Source organism: Microtus oregoni, unplaced genomic scaffold, assembly GCF_018167655.1.
Source record: "Microtus oregoni isolate MIOR12 unplaced genomic scaffold, Mior012 000055F_ref0000237, whole genome shotgun sequence".
NCBI classification, from domain to species: domain Eukaryota; kingdom Metazoa; phylum Chordata; class Mammalia; order Rodentia; family Cricetidae; genus Microtus; species Microtus oregoni.
The window spans coordinates 9,598,713-9,614,484 of NW_024543831.1; the positions used below are offsets into that span (position 1 = coordinate 9,598,713).

Here is a 15,772-nt window from a genome sequence, read left to right on the forward strand (position 1 = left end):
TTTTTAAAAGGTCTTCTGAGGCATAGCTGGCTTAGCAAAGGGCGAGACAGATGAGAGAAGATGTTATCTCCAGACGTTCCTCCTCAGGGATCACTTTTGACCCAGAGAAAATCTTCCCTGATTCCTCCGAGACTCCACAGATTACCCTAGAGTGGAATTAGACCGTGCACAGGGAGAGAAAAGCTACAGTACTGGGGCATGTGCTGTCCTAATGGCTCCATTTCAAATACCCGATGGTTGCTCAAGCTTCATCCTTGTCCCAGGAGGGCCATGGGAACAGAGTTCAGAGTGCGGAGGGACTCACATCTCCTGGAGGAAGTGACTCTCGGGCAAAGTTTTGAGGGAAATTAACATAAATTAATCTAGAAGACAAAAAAGAGTAGGATTTCCAGGGCATGAGAGCTGTAAGAGTTCAGGGTAGCAGAAACAGCATGTGTGATTAGAGGGGTTCCAAAAACGAATGGAGTTGGGTCACTTCAGGTCTCATGTCCCCAAAGGAAGAGCTTGGTTGATCGATAGCCAATAGAGAGCAGAGCGACTGAAGACAGAACCTTTCCATATTTGAGGGACATTAGCTGTGATGTGCAGGGTGGACATGGGAGCAAGTCGTTATCATTTACATCTTCCTGCATCATTGGGCTCTTTCTTATCTCTACAGATTTCATTACTGTCATATTAACATAGAGGTTTTTTTGTTTGTTTGTTTTTTATTTTTTGGGTTTTGGTTTTTTGAGACAGGGTTTCTCTGTTTTGTTTTTTTTGTTTGTTTGTTTGGTTTTTCGAGACAGGGTTTCTCTGTGGTTTTGGAGCCTGTCCTGGAATTAGCCCTTGTTGACCAGGCTGGTCTCGAACTCACAGAGATCCGCCTGCCTCTGCCTCCCGAGTGCTGGGATTAAAGGCGTGCGCCACCACCGCCCGGCTCAGGGTTTCTCTGTAGCTTTGGAACCTGTCCTGGAACTAGCTTTGTAGACCAGACTGGCCTCAAACTCATAGAGATCTGCCTGCCTCTGACTCCTGCGTACTGAGATTAAAGACATGTGACACCACTGCCCATCTTAACACAGAGTTTTTTTTTAAACAACATAGGAAATGATTACAGTATGTCACTAAGTAGAAAAAAAACAGGAAAAAAAGTAAAACTTTAAGTACAGTTTGATATCCACAATATAAATATGCAAAGAAAAAATTCTGGAAGAGAATATCACATTTTAAATCCAGAAGTTAAGCTTTCTCAAATCTTTAAAGGAATCTGTAAGTTTTCTTGAGGCCATATCTTAGAGTTGGAATCAGAGGTGGTGGATGTCTCCAAGGAAACAGTGCTTTCCAGACACAGCAGGGTTGATGGACATATGAAGTCACAGAAACTGAGGGCATGCAGAAGATCTACACAAATTCAAATCAGACAGGATCCCAGCATGGAGAGGGAACACAGGCCCAAAGTCCCACCCCTGACTGAGAAGTCATTTGTAATTGATAGCTGTTGGGAGAAGGGAAATCAGTTTTATTCAAAGACAGACGCCAGGTATATCAACCATACCCAGTTCAGGCTGCATGCTCAAGAGGAGTTAGACAGCACAAAATCGACTCCACAGCTTTACTTTTTTGAATTTGTTTAATTTTGTACTGTTTTTGATTGTTTGTTTTGTTTTGTTTTTAAGAGAGTGAAAAAATATGTGATGTGAGATTCCTCTCTGTATGCTGTGAATACCATTGGTTAATAAAGAAACAGGGTTGGCCTGATGGGGTAGAACAGAGCTAGGCTGGGGGAAAACTAAACTGAATGTTGGGAAAAAGAAGGGTGGAGTCAAGGAGAAGCCATGGAGCCGCCACTGGAGAGAGACTGCTGAAACTTTGCCTTAAGCTGATGAACAATGCGCAATGGATTCAAGTGTGTGTGTGTGTGTGTGTGTGTGTGTGTGTGTGTAACAATAATAATTAAAGAAGAAGAGGTGATAATGTTGAGAGGGAGAGGAGGAGGCATGGGGGGGTTGGGGAGGTATGGGGTTGAAATGAAGTAAATACAATACTCATGTATGAAATTCTTAAAAAGTTAATAGCCAGTTTTCTGTGTGTCTGTATGTGTGCATGGATGTAGTATATATGTTTCCAGATACCTGCACCCATGTGTCTGTGCCCATGTGAGCATATATGGAGGACAGAGGTCAAGTTAGCATCCTTTCCTATTGTTCATCACTATATTTTTGATACAGGACTTCTCACTGAACCAGGTACTTATGGATCCATTAGACTGGTTGGCTAGCCAGGTCAGGGGTCCACTTGTCTCTGCCTCTAATCCTCCAGTGCTGGGGTTACGGTGCATGTCACCATAGCATGCTTTTTTTGTAGGTGCCAGAGATTCAAGCTTGGGTCTTCGTGCTTGCATGGGATGCACCTAACACACTGAGATGTTTCTCAAGCCTCTAAAATGACTTCTGATCTAGAAATATGGGTCCTGGTTTGAAGTCCTACTTCAAAGACTTAGGAATTTAGTGTATGAATTTGGGCGATCTATAAAACATCCATGAACTTGAGATTGCTTATCCACTGATTTGGAATCACCACACTTTCTCCAATTATCTAACAGAGTTGCTAGCTAATAGAGGATAATACATGTGAGAGTTCATTATGAGGTATGAAATTCCATGCACAAGTACTAATTTCTCAATAAAGTAATTCTCTCACTGACTTTAACTTTTCATTTCTCTATTTGAAAATTGCAAATCTTCTCAATTTAGGGGATTTTGCTTATTGATCAGGTAATTACTGTGACATATGCAGGATTTGGAGCACAAGAGGCTCTCTAGGATGCACTGTACGTTTACAAATCAGCAGCCCTGGTTACTCAGGAAATGGCCATGTTGTTGGGGGTTATCTGTGTCGTTTGCTTCTCTGCTTACCTTTCTTTTTGTCTGTTTTTGTTCATTTCATTGTTTATCAGCAACTGTGCTATGAGATGAAGATAAAAACAGAAATCAGACTAAGATACAGGCAGAAAATACCACAAATATTTAGTGAAAATGGCGTAGGTAAGAACATGCTGAAATATACTCTTAACATACAACTTCTTTGATATGATAGCTAGCAAAGTATGTACTTCCCACACTCTCAGACATGAGGGCCTGACACTTAAAGCTCATGAAAGTCATTAGTGTTCAGAATGAGCTTCAAGTGCCAAATTTTATCATTGTGTTTTGAGTTGAGAACACATACTCATAGAAAAAAAGGAGATCCCCACAATCTGGGACTTTCTTTATGATGCCTACCATCTTCCAAGCATGCTGAAGTCCCACAGTCCCCTCTCCACAAAAGGAAACTCCTCTCCATATCTAGCTCCTTTCTTGTATCTGAGAGTAGGCTGACATTTCAAGTATCAAGTGCGAGATGGAGAGAGTCCATTTTCTGTTGTTATTCCTTAAAGGCATCGTGGTGTATAGGAAGTTTCATAAGGCTGTCTCAAGCATATGAAACTTGGGAGCCTTGGATCTGGTCAGGCAAAGACCTTCAGAGAAACAGACTTTGCTTTCAGAAACGTAAGCATTAAGGTTTATTTCTTCTGTTGTTTCTGTAACTTGACTGTCAGCTTGAGTAATCATAAAAATTAAAGATTTGTTCATCTTATGATTAGAAGACTGGGAGATTCAAGGTTAAATGTTACACCCAGAAATGCTTTGTTGTTGGTGAGGAGTCCCTGAAGACTCCTCTGGCACTACAGGGCATCAGCTGACAAAAGGATACAGACTAGAGACAAATTCAAGTCAGATTAATAACAGCCTCACACAACCCAGTAATTCATCAAGCCATGAATGTGCTGACCCATTCACAAGGGAAGAGTTTTCAGGACCCAACCACCTCTTAAAGTTTCCATTTAACTTTATTGCTTTGTGCCTCCCAGTGGAAACTGAATTTCAGCAGGAATCATAAGGACATTTTAACTACACCAACGAGTATGTGACAATACAAATATTTAGGTATGGTATTCAGACATTATTATTCAAGTCGCTGGTTCTAGATTTAAAAAAAAGAAACTAAGCCAATACTAAAGAAAATATGAACTCACCCAAGGAATGATGAGAGATAAAAGCAACTTTGCTGGCTAATTTTGTTTCAATTTGACACAAGCTAGAGTCATTTTGGAGAGGGAACTTCATCTGGGGAAAAAACCCTTACTAGACTGCCTTGTGGGCAAGGCTGCAGTGTATTTTCTTGATTGATGATGGGTATGGGAGGGACCAGCCCCTTCTGGGCTAGAGGTCCTGAATACTATAAGAAAGCAGGATGAACAGTTATGAGGAGTAAGTCATAAGTAGCACTCCTCCAAGATTTTTGCTCCAGTTTCTACCTATAGATCCCTGCCCTGAGTTTCTCCCCCAGCTTCAGTGATGGGGCTACGAGCTATAAGGTGAAATAAAACCTCTTCTCCCCAAGTTGACTATGGTCATGGTGAACCACAAATAAGACAGAAATTGGTATTAGGATCATGGAGTGTTGTTACAAAAGACCTGGCCATGCTGTTTTGGGGAAGACTGTGGAAGGGCTTTGAACTTTGGGTTGTAAAAGCCTGTGAGTGTTTAGAACTTAGTGAGCAATTGTGAAACTTACAAGATAATTCTGAGAGCAGAGCAAATGATGAAGGCCTGACATGTGACATTTCAGAAAGAAGCAAAGACTATTAGGGACATTTATGTAATATTTTTAAATTAAAATCCTCTAAAGTAAAATTTTTGCTTTTCTGGCTATTTAGCTAGAGATGAGAAATTAGTGGTGACTAAGAAGAGACCACAGCATCATTAATGTAATAGTAAACTATTGTTGGAAATGTTTTCTCGGGATTAATAAATACATAAAAGCTGTGCTCCAGAAAAAGCTAAGACTGTATCTAATATTGGCAGCTAACTTGGTGATGTGTGAGAGTCACCCAGATGTTGCTAGTTTTGAAGGCATGAAGGTGTCGAGGAGAAGAGCGGAGGCTTGGCGCTGTGAGATGCTATATGAGGTCATTGCTAAAAGTGCAGATTTAACTAAAGTTGAAATACCACGATTGAATGGGTCATGGAGAGAAATTAAGGCTTAGCACTATGTTACAGGGTCACAGTCCCCAAAGCAAGGCCAAGAGAAGTTATTGCTGATGGCACAGCCCAGTTTCAGAGACCCCAGCATTTTAGAGATGCCAATACCATGGCATTATCATCAATGATAGCAGTTGCCGTGGAAGAGAGCCATTGTGAGCCTAAACAAGCTGTGAAGAGCAGAACCAGAGACGTGCAATTGTCCAATCTTCTTGGAGCCCAGAAGACTGTGAGTGAATCTCAGATATTGAATATTAGATTATTTACACTGATGTGCTTGGTTTTGCTTTGTTTAGATTTTGACTTTGCTATGAAGTAAAAAGTATTTGACCTACTTTTGTGAATTTACAGAAGGCCACAGTTAAGAGACTTTGGCTATCTTAGAGAGAATTTAAAAATAAGATTGAAATTTTAGAATTTCATTTTTTAAAGACCATGTGACTTTTAATTTTTGGAATATGTTTTATATTGTAGTACTGATAATAATGACATCTTGGGGACAAGGAGGGTAAAGTTATGGTTTAATAGTGATGTGCTTGTGTGTCAAGTTGACAAGGGGTCAATTGTCTTGGCTGGTGTTATGTCAATTTGACACAAACTAGAGTCACTTGGGAAGAGGGGACCTAAGTTGAGAAAATGATTCCGCTATACTGGTCTTTGGCAAGCCTGTGGCATATTTTCCTGGCTGATGACTGATGTGGGGAGTTCACTTTAGGTCATATCACCTCTGGGCTGGTGGTTCTGGGTTCTTTTTTATTTTTTTAAAAAAATATCTTTTCTCATTTTATATTCTAAATCTAGTTCCCATTCCCTCCCCTCCTCCTGCTCCCTCCACCTTTCCCCCATCCCACCCCTTAGATAGGGTAAGGCTTCCCATGGGGAGTCAACAAAGTCTAGCACATTGTTTTGAGGCAGGACCAAGGCCCTCCCATTATATCTAGGCTGAGCAAGGTATCCATCCAAAGAGAATGGGTTCCAAAAAGACAGAACAAGCAGTAGGGATAAATCTTAGTTTCACTGCCAGTGGCTTCACAGTCTCCCCCAGTCATATGACTGTCACATTCAGAGGGCCTAGTTTGGTCCTATGCGGGTTCCTTCCCTGTCCAACCAGAGTTGGTGAGCTCCCATTAGCTAAGGTAAACTGTTTCAGTGGGTATCCCCATTATGGTCTTTATCTCTTTGCTTATATTCTCTCTCCTCCCACTCTTCAACTGGACTTTGGGAGCTCAGCCCAGTGCTCTGCTATGGCTCTCTGTCTCTGCTTCCATCAGTTGCTGGATAAAGGTTCTATGATGACATTTAAGGGAGTCATCAATCTGACTTCAGAAACCCACTCCATTATTGTTTAGGGTCTTAGCTGGGATCATCCTTGTGGATTTTTGGGTATTTCTCTAGTGCCAGGTTTCTTGTTAGCCTCATAATAGCTCCTCCATCAAGATATCTCTTTCCTTGTTCACCATCTCTGTCCTTCCTTCATCTCAACCATTCCATTCTCTCAAAAATTTAGACATCAAAATATCAAATAATCCAATTAAAAAATGGGGTACAGATCTAAACAAAGAATTCTCAACAGAAGAATCTCAGATGGCCAAAAGACACTTACTTAAGAAAATGTTCAACATCCTTAGCAATCATGGAAATGCAAATCAAAAAGACTCTGAGATACCATCTTACATCTGTCAGAATGGCTAAAATTAAAAGCACCAATGATAGCTTATGCTGGAGAGGATGCAGAATAAGAGGAACACTCCTCAACCACCGGTGAAAATGCAAGCTTGTACAACCACTCTGGAAATCAGTACGGCGGTTTCTCAGAAAATTAGAATCGACCTACCCACAAGACCCAGAAATATCACTCTTAAGGACATACCTGAAGTATGCTCAAATATACTACAAGGACATTTGTTCAACTATGTTCATAGCAGCATTATCTGTAATGAACATGTAGCGCCTGCACTATGGGACATGAGCCAGGAACTAAGGTGGAGAATTAAAAACGCAAGCATGCACTGAGCTGGGAACTAAGCCGGACACTTAAAAATACACGCACACACAGACAGACAGAGACACGGGACACGGGTCAACCTTGATACAAGAATGCCAAGAATCCCCACTTCATTGTGTTCACAAGCAGCTTACACAGGTCTCTGGCCATGCCCCAGCTCTCGGGATCTTTCAGCTGCAGACTCATAAGAATCCACTCCCCTGCCATCAGGTCTTGTGCTCAGAGCAGCATCAGGCTGCTCAGAGCAAAGGCAAACAAATTGTTTACAAGAAATTCAGGGTCTGGTGGTCCACAGTCCCCAACATGAACAGAACCTGGAGACAACCTAGATATCCCCCAACCAAAGAAAGGATAAAGAAAATGTGGTACATTTACACAATGTACTACTCTGCAGTTTAAAAAAAAATGGCATCCTGAAATTTGCATGCAAATGGATGGAACGAGAAAAAAACCATCCTGAGTGAGGTAACCCAGACCCAGAAAGATGAGCATGGTATGTACTCACTCATAAGTGAATACTAGCTGCAAAGCAAAGGATAAGGAGTCTATAACCCATGACCCGAGAGAAGCTAAGTAACAATGAGAACCTTAAGAGAAACATGTATAGATCCCCTGGGAAGGGGAAATAGACAAGAACTCCTGAGACAATTGGGAGCATGGGGGTGGGGGAGGAGAAAGGGCAAAAGGGGAGGAGGAAGGGAGAAAGGGAATGGGGAGGAGAACTTGAGGTTCTGTAAGAAAGCAGGTTGATCAAGCCACAAGGAGCAAGCCAGTAAGTACTATTTCATGGCCTCTGCATCTGTTCCTGCCTTGAGTTCCTCCCGTGACTTCCCTAGATGGTGGACCACAATCTGTATAGTGAAACAAACCTTTCCCCTACAGGATGGTTTTGGTCAGTCAAAGGAGCAAATCATAGCAATAGAGCTCCAACTAAGACTGGATCTTAAGCTTGGAGAGATGATTCAGTGGTTAAGAGCACCTGATGTTCATGTAAAAGACCTGGGTGTGATTTCCAGCATCCATATGATGGCTCACAAGTTCCTGTAACTCCAAATCTGTAAGTCACACAAATAAATAAATCTTAAAAAATAGATAGGAAGAATTCTATGGACTTGTGAGCCAGAGACATTGTCTCTCCCACACATCTCTGTCAGTTCTATTATCTTAGGCTAGCTGTGTCCACAAGCTAGATCCTGCCTCTCTGAAGAGGTCATTCATTTTGGAGATACCTCTGTGGTAGGTGTTGCCTCCAGAGAATGATGACTTTAACATGATCTTACGGTTTAAGACATATGTGTTCACATAAGCACCAGGTTACAAAAAATTAATAAGGCACCATGAGATGAGGCTTTAGCCTTAGCTGTCAGGGAAGACACAGAGAAACAGTCCTCCTAATTCTCCAGGAAATGAAAGAAAGGCCGGAAATCCAAATTCCTCCCAAAATCACACTTGATGATTATGTTTCAAACATAACCATTAAAATTTCAATTATCCAGTTAGGAAATGATTATTGCATACCATCAGACCAGCAATTCTTAGCCAACTTCCAGTTTGAATGAGAAGAGCAAGACCAAGACAACTTCTTCCAGAAAAGAGCCTGAGGAGGTGATGTCATCTAACAGTCACAATCTTGTGCTCATGTTGTATAATTTGGATAGCACCTAGAGTCTTGCAACACAGGCGTCTTATGTGTGTTGAGAATGCGGGAGCAAACGTGGTAGAACTTCAGAGTGTCATCCAGGGTCTACTCCCGCTTTTTCCTATCACAGAACTGGTTTGTTCTGGGTCATAGCGCACACAGCTAAGAATACATGACTCCAGCAGCTTGGTGTCTGGGGAATACAAAATGTCATCACTTCCGGGAAAGCGTTCTCTTCCTGCCTTCTTCCTCTCTGATTCCTGTCATGAAGATATAATAGCTGGAATACCAGCAACTAATCCAGATGAGTGAGAGAATAATGAAGAATGGAAGAGGCTGCCAAAGACTATGGTATAGATATGGTAATTGGATATGCTCCCCTCCGTTTTTAAGTTTGAGTGATGTACACTTTTTATATATAAAGCATCAACACTTTAGATCTCCTTGGTTTTGTAGTCAATCAGGCAGCACGCTTCGTGGCCGAGTTCTAGGTAAGCCTGTGACCGTTGGAAGGGTTGTGATACAGATGAGGAGGCTGCACAGTGCTAAATTCATTGAGGTTCTATGATGCACCTCTCTGACCTGAACAAGAACCTCCATCTCAAGAGAGCCAGAGGCACAGAAAGGCAGAAATACAATGCAGCCATCCTGGGCTACTGCTTCGTTATCTCTACACCAAGATTCTCAACCAAGCTCGTCTTTAAACTAGAAAAGCGTGTGTGGTGCCTCCTAGCCACACTGCTGGCTCAGAAATTACAGTAAGGAGAAGAAAGCACATTGCGTAGCTCTGCCCATGTGGATTGACACTTTTGCTCTCCCATTCACAAGCTGTGCGGCTTTGGAACATCGTTCATGTCTTAAAAGGGAGATAATACAGCCTTTAGGCAGGTAGGATGTAGTTCAAAGGGATTAAAAGTTCTTGAGTAACAGGGTGACCCATGTGTGTTAGCTAAATCTTAGCATCATTGGGATCACAATGCTTAACAGAAACAACCTAAGTATGAGAGGATTTATTCTGGCTCATGGTTCAGAGGGTTCACCCATCCTCTTCAGAAGGGGATGGCAAAGAAGGGAAGGTAACAGCATGGTGGTAAGGAAGAGGGTATGGGGAAATGCCAGCACTATTTGGTATTCATTTTCCCTTTTTATTGTGTAAGGGTTCTGAGAATCTATTTTCAGAGTGGGTCCCCCTCACCTCACTTCATCCTCTGGAGCTAGCCTTGCAGACACACCTAGAATTGTATCTCACCCATCTCATGAGTGATTCGAATTCAGTCAAGTTGAGTGAGGAATGGCCCTCACACCATGTCTGCCTCTCAGGGACTGAACACACAGAAAAAGCCAAAACCAGAGAGAGGTCAAAAGCCTAGAACTCTGATGTCACTTACCTGAAAAACTGTGAAAAATTCTGAAAAAAATACATAAATTTAATACAACTGAGCTTGGGAAAACTAGGCCAGAGGATAGATGTCAGGGTCTCATCCTAGAACAATTAAGCAACGTGTTTTTCTTGCTGGGCAGTCACAAGAGACAGAAAAGACACAGGTTGTCTGCAGTACTGAGAATTCTAGTGAGTAATGTTTCCCATTGAGCTCCTGGGGTTAGAGTAATGATCCGAAAGTATGAACAAATCTATTCCACATATACGTAAGAAACGTAAACACACAAAAGCAATTTATTCACCTGAAGCAAATAAAGTCTGTATGATCATTGTCTGCTGGCTCGGCTTTCACTTGACCAGAGGCTGTCCTGGCTCTGTACACTCCTCTCGTCTCCTCATCTCACCTGGAGCAGGGAGTAGGGGTGAGGGAAACAGCAGAATACAAAGGCTGAGTGTGGGCTGCTTCCCAGTTCATTTCCTAATCTCCTATGTGAATGCTGATAGTTGAAATGAAAAAAAAAAAAAGGAAAGAAAACTAAGAAAAGTGAGGACCATTGCTAAACTTTAATCCTTTTTTTTTTTTTTTTGCATTTTGACTCCTGATTTTATTATTCAGATTCGTTTTCTACTGAATTTAATCTTCAGTGGCTGGGAAGCCTGGCCTCCCAAGACCAGAGTCAGTAGGAGCTGGGTTTTTATTGCAAAGACTGGGTTGGGTGGGTAACTGAGATGAGTGCAGAAGACCCCGCTCTGCTGGTGGTCTTGGGTAGTGAAGACCAATTGCACTTCACAGAGCCTGGGGTGCGGTGGGAAGGGGGTGGGGCAGGAATGACAAGCTGGGGCTATGGGACCCACCTCAGTTCCTAGCTTCTTTCTCTTCTAATGTCTCTTCACTGGTGGCATTCTCTGCAGTCTTGGAGGCCTTCTTTTTCTTCTTTTTCTGGGCTTTTCGACTCACATAACTCTGGAAAAGAGCCTTTAGCTCTGCATCCTGGACTTCCATCTCAGACTCGTAGAGGTCAGGCTCAAACAGACCACTGGCTATTCACATGGGGCATGAGTTGTACTGTAAATTTAAACTGGGCAACCAATTCACCTTCTTCTCAGAGAGAGCACTAAATGAGTATAGTAATTCATACTTGGCACATTCTGCTGCACCCATTCGAGCCTTCTTCTCATCTTCAAATGCTCTTAAAGTAAATGGCATGGCATGAAAATGCCTTTCCACCTCACTGAAAAAGGCACGAGAAGTTTTCATTTTCAGTTCATATTGTTTGGAGGGCTCTCGTTTGTAAATGGTGGTTCTCTGTCCTGCATCTTTGGCTTTGCCTTCTGAGCTGATGAGGACATCCTCAGAATAAACTTCATGTATCTCAAATTCACAGTCCTTCTTCTGCTGGTCTGTAGGATTCTGGATAACGTTTTTTTTTTCCTCCATCGATCACATGCTGCTTCTATTGGTGTGACGACACACCTGCTACTGGCGTGCAGTTAAGTGAGTGAGCAACTTTGTTCCAGGCTTCTGTCACTTGTGTGTTCTGGTTTCCGGGATTGACAAATCGTAAGGCAGCTTCGACACAAAGATGAGTGGCCTTGATGGCATCTGCTTTCTACCCTATTACCTGGGTCCCCTGAGCTACACCAATTACAAACATGCGAGCCTCGTTAGCAATGAAATCATCCACATGAACCCCAAGGATAATTTTTACCAAGTCACCTTCCTTGACTTGTCACTGGTCACTCTTCCAAGGGGAGAAGTGACATACACAGTTATTTACCGAAATGCTGGTAGGAAAGGCAATACCTTTCTTCATTTCCTTCCCTTTCTTGAAGCTTTTCCCTGTCTCAATCATGATCATGGCATCACCTTTCCCACCCAGGCTCAGTACTGACACACCTGAGCTGGATGTGTCCACTAAAGATGGAAAAACCCAGTTGGCGATGTCACCCCCATCTTATACTTGGTCATGACCAGTAAAAGTTGGCTCCCACTGCTCGTCTTCGCCCAACATCTTCCTACAACCACTACTGCAGCTTCACTTTCTCTGAGCTGCAGCCTCCAGCTCCCTTCCTAGCCAGAAGCTGTAGCCAGTCTCTTTGACTGCTAAACTTTAATCCTGAGTCGTATATTAGAAAAGCTCCCATAGAAGAAAAGTACTTGAAGAAAATTCTCCACCAAGAACTGTTACACTGAAGCTTGAAAAGGAACTGATGGTTAGGAGCATATTTGGGTTACAGCAAAAGTCCCAAGATACAAAATGTGCCCACTTCTGCTATCTTCACATTCTCACCAATCATTCAACATGCATGCTTACAGGTCCCCTGGAACAAAAGGTGGATTTCAGGCCAAGAGATACATCTCAGTGGCAAAGCTTGGCTAGTATGTGTGAGGCCCTGGCTTCAACCCTCAGTGCTATAAGCGTTACATTCTAAAGTGCAGTCAGGATGATCATCAAGTTAGCATTTCCTCCTAAGATGGGATAGGTCTAAGCATTGCAGCTTTAAAATGAGAAATATATTATATATTTATTTATATATTGTGTGGTGTATGTGTGCATATATATGTGTGTGTGTTTATATATACCTGCATATTTCTCATATATATGTATATCTATATATATTTAGAGAGAGAGAACAAAGTACCATCACATTCCTGAATAAATAAATTAGAGCTTTCAAAATATTTGAGCTTTGGTTGAAAACATCATGAAGAGAATTCAGAATGTAAATAACAAGTATTTGTATATGATTCTCACTCTATTTGTGCTATAGAGGGAGCAAAATGTACATCTAATTTACTTAATAGTATTAAAATGCTTTTATTCCCTACCATGGAACAGTTATTATCATAAATACTGGAGATATCATAACCTGTCTAGCTTTTTTATCATAGATAGATAGATAGATAGATAGATAGATAGATAGATGATAGATAGGTAGATAGATGGATAGATAGATACATACATACATACATACATACATACATACATACATGGGTGGATGGATGTAGAGAGGAGACAGCAATATACAGGACTTTAAGTACCACAAGCATAAATGGGGCAGATTATATATGTGGGTCTTGCTAAGACTACATACACAGTGGGCACACAGCAATGACAAAGGCCCCTGGAGTTGGACTCAGGTTCTAGCTCATTTTAAACCTTCAGTAGAAAAGGTTTTTTTCAGTATTCTAAATAAGAAATTTGTAAATTAAAAGAGAAAAATTATTCTCATCCTGCTAAAATAGTAACTTTTAAATGGTAGGAAGTTCATTGCAGTATTGAAAGGTAGCAATTGCAGTCAGTTTTAACTGTCAACTTGTAGAACCTAGTGTCACCTGAGAAGGGAACCTCAATTAAGGAACACTCAGATCAGAGTGGCCCTTGGGCATGTTTGTGGGACATTGTTGTGATTCCTCACTGCTATAGTAGGGTTAGTCCATTGTGGGTGGCACCACTCTCTAGGCAGATAGGTACTCTTGGGCTGCATAAAGAAAGATAGCTCAGCATGAACCTGTGAGCCAGCTAGCACACAGCCTTCCCCAATAGATCTGCTTCAAGCTCCGGCTTGAATCCTTGCCCTGGCTTTTCTCAATGACCAACTGTGACCTGGGAATGAAAGATGAAATAAAACCTTTCCTCCCCTGAGCTGCTACTGGGAAGATTGTTTAATCGTAGTAACAAAAAGAAACCAGAATAGTGATTATATGATGTAGCCTATAACGGTAGTGATGCCCTTAAGCCTTGTGGATAGGAAGGTCAGAAACCCCCGGGATATTGTCTGACTGAAGCTCTCTGGGTTTCTTCTTCTTTGCTGTGAGCTTGTCTCTGTGCATCTCCCTTATTGTCTTTCTGCTGGGCTCTTTCTTTCCTGAAATTTCTTTCTGTCAACTCTATACTTGCAACACACACATGCATACTATTTATATGTGTTTCTGTAATCATATTCGAATGATTACAGAAACTTTCTGTGATATATGGCTGAAAATATTTTGCATTTCTTGAACAGTAACACTTCTTCAATTTTGTGTTTCTTGAAGCATGTTTTTTAAAAAATGAAGGAAATTAAAACTGCCCAAATTTCTCTATAATTAAAAATAAGGAATTGGAGCTGTTGCCTCAGAGGCATCTAATTGTTTAGTTGTGCCTGTGTCCGTGTGTGTTAAGAAATACTGCTATAACAGCAGATCATGGGACATTTTTCCTATGTTATATTAACTTTATTATTATTATTATTATTATTATTATTTTAAAAGTTAGTTCTAACATTCTGGTTAATTTTTCCAAAAAGGGAAAAGTTAATCATCCCTTTAGCGTTTGAACCATGGAGTTGATGAGTTTTCAGAAATACTTAGGAATGGTGTTATGTATGTCCACTCTGCTTTCTTTAAATATGTAACAAAGAACCCTAAAAGATACTACAAGAATGTATGTGGGTGATTTGTGAAAGTCTTTCGCTCACAGCTGTTAGAGATAATTATCATGACGTCACAGTGATACATGGCCTCTGATGAATGCTAGTCAGCCACTGGTGGTGTCTTTCCAGAAACAGCATCTACATGACAATCTGACTGCATCACCCTCAGTAAGGTGCCTTTTATGGATTGAGGAGAGAAGCTACCAGTATTCAAAGTTATCAAAACCATCAAAGGCAAGAGACATAGTCTCAGTGCATCTCATATCAAGGATCAAGACAAGAGTGCAGGAGCCGGCTCAGGTGGTGCACACCTTCTATCCCAGCACTCCGGAGTCAGAGGTAAGTTGATTTTTGTGAGTTCCGGGTCAGCCTGGTCTCCACAGGGAGTTCCAGGACAGCCAGAACTATACAGTGAGGCCCTGTCTCAAAGAAAAAGAACTGAGATTGTGTCCCTGCAACATACATAAAGAAAACTGATATCACCCATCATCAGAAGCCTTATTTGGGTTGCAAGCATGCTATTCCAAATCAGGAGTCCAATTCTAGGGTTCTAAGCCCACAGAGGACAATTTCTCTAAAACGGTTTCAAAGTTAAAACTTCTTTTTATTATTTGCCCTTTAAAAATCATTTTGACAGTAATATATTTACTGTGTGTATTACAGGTGCATGGCACACACACATATAAGGTAAGAGGACAATTTGCCATCTCGGCTGCCCAAAGGAAAGAACTCTTACCTGCATGGCCTGGGACCAAGCAGTGTCTCCTGTCTCCACTCAGCTTCTCCAGCATATTCTTTCAAGTGACCGAGCATGGCAAGTCTCTCTTCTTCATCTCCTGCTGCTCCACGATGCCAGAAGTAAGCAGATTTTTCTGCTCTCCTTATCCTTTTTTTTCGCCTGTTGCCCATTTCCTTGACCAACTTTCTAGTCCCAGTTTGAATATCACTTCTTCTAGGAAGTTTGCATCCACATCCAAAATCCTTTTCCTGAGTGCTTCTATAACACCCATCACCTACATCACCTACCTTTTCACCCACATTTCTATGATGTGGGACTTGTCTATTGTGTTGTTGTCATCTCCCACTAGATACAAAGTACTGCGTGTGTGTGTGTGTGTGTGTGTGTGTATTCGTGTATTCTTAGGTGCAATTATTCATACCAAGTATGAAGTTAAGAACGTACCCTTACAACATGCATAAATACATATACATTATGTTTATAATGCACATACTCTATAATATTACATAATATATAATTGTAGGTG

General features: G+C 41.5%; 1 pseudogene; it reads right to left on the reverse strand.

Moving 5' to 3' along the window:
• Positions 1–10,947: 10,947 nt before the first annotated feature.
• On the reverse strand, positions 10,948–15,517 carry LOC121438230 (annotated as a pseudogene).
• Between the last annotated feature and the right edge of the window lie 255 nt (positions 15,518–15,772).